Source organism: Austrofundulus limnaeus, unplaced genomic scaffold (genome assembly GCF_001266775.1).
Source record: "Austrofundulus limnaeus strain Quisiro unplaced genomic scaffold, Austrofundulus_limnaeus-1.0 Scaffold113, whole genome shotgun sequence".
NCBI lineage: Eukaryota > Metazoa > Chordata > Actinopteri > Cyprinodontiformes > Rivulidae > Austrofundulus > Austrofundulus limnaeus.
Genome location: NW_013952515.1, coordinates 481,073 through 482,961, shown reverse-complemented (window position 1 = coordinate 482,961; position 1,889 = coordinate 481,073).

Below are 1,889 nucleotides of genomic sequence, written 5' to 3'. Positions count from 1 at the left end.
GATTTTACCCCCAAAAATAACATTAATATAATCTAATGTGGTATCATTTCCTTTTTCCAGCACATGAACTGTGTGAATTTAAACTTTTTTTTATTTGAATATACTGTTATTGTATATTAGACCTTAATTCAATCAATCAATCAATCAATGAATAAAAATAAATAAAATAAAATAAAAATCCAAGTGTGCAAAGTTATTTGTGAAACCTACAAACGTTTATGATTTTTAGCTTTTAGAATGCCAATGTATGATGCAAATTTCTAAAACTGATGTTAAAACATTTTAAGTAACACAGTTTTATAAAATTATAAGCTACTGAGCACAGTTTGGACCTAGTCCACACATGATAATGACTTTATTTATTTAACAGCTAAATGTTTTAAAAGTTAGCAAACTAGAAACAAATACAGCCACCTACATGACTACCATCCTCCCGGTCACGTTATTCTCCAGACGTAGGTTCCAGTGAGGACGAGGATCATACACCAGCAGAAAATAATTGTCAGTTTCTGACACTTGGCTGAATTTGCTTGATTCTTTTCTCTATTTTTGTTCTCCTCCCGTCCGGTTCTTCTTCTACTTCTTCATCATCAAACTTTTCTTCTTCTTCGGTCTTTGTGGTTGGTAAACAATAAATTAGCACATTATCGCCACCTACTGGTATTGAGCGTAACTACACTTCCCCCCGGTATCAGTGATGCGCCGGCCCACAGGGAAAAGTCCCGGTACTCCCAATGGCCAGTCCGCCCCTGCAGAGCAATCTCACAGTTTATTCTGCTCAATCAGGCATTTAAAAACACGTAAAACACAAGTCACAGAGGCTTCCTGTGTTTTACTTTAATTCGATGCACATTACAATGTTTGCAATTAGAAATAATTTAGTTTAATAACAACCTCTAAAACAGAATCGTGTAGTAAACTCTGTAGCATTAAAATCATTTTAATGTAACAGTTGTGAAGTTTATAAATATATAGAGTTGAATGTCAGACAGTGAAGCGTAAGAGGGCTATTGGGTAAAAGTTTTAAGAATAAAAGTGCAAAAAAAAAAACAAATGAAAAAAAAAACACTTAAATCAGCAGAGCTGAGTGTGTCATTGAAGAGTGTGTTAGTAGAAGAACAGTGTGAGATTGGAAACATGTTGCATCAAATCCTCAGAAAGGTTTCAGTTTAAAAAGACACAAAGAGGCAACTGAAATGTGAGCAGAAAATTATTTTAAGACCTAAACATACAGCTCACCGTGATTAGAAAGTATTGAAGGCTAGATTCCTAATTTTCATGAGCTGCAATGATGGTAAACTTTAAAATTAATCAGTAAAAGTGAAAAGAAGTGGAGCACAAATTGTAAGCAGACCAAACTGCTTAGGATCATAAATACTGTAGGTGGTTATCATGCTCAGCTCGTTGGTTTGATTCCCGGTGAGCGTGAAAATATTTAGATTTTACCAACTGCAGTCAAGCTAAACTTTAGGACTTATTAAGAAAAATTAAAGGTCAAATGTTTCCAAAGCAAATTTCCATGTGTCTGGTTGAGTCTCTTAGTTTTATTCCCATCTAAACCCAGAGAAAGAGAGAATTAGCTGTTTTACTCCTCCTGTCCAGCAGGAGGCGCTCCTGAAGCTGCTTTGAGTCAGCTACTTAAATCAATGAGAACAAATTTCCACCTTTACCTGTCAGCTCTCAGTCCATCTGTGACAGAAAGTTTAAATCTACAAACATACAGAATGAAACTGTTGAATTTTATCAAGTAGAACAGCTCATTAGTTCTGTTGTTGGAGTTCATGCTGTTTGTTTCAAAAGTTGAGGGATACATGGATTCCAATCAATATCTGCAGATTCTGGAGACTAGTGTCCAGGAATCAGTGACAAAGCTGAAGCTGCTGAAGCCG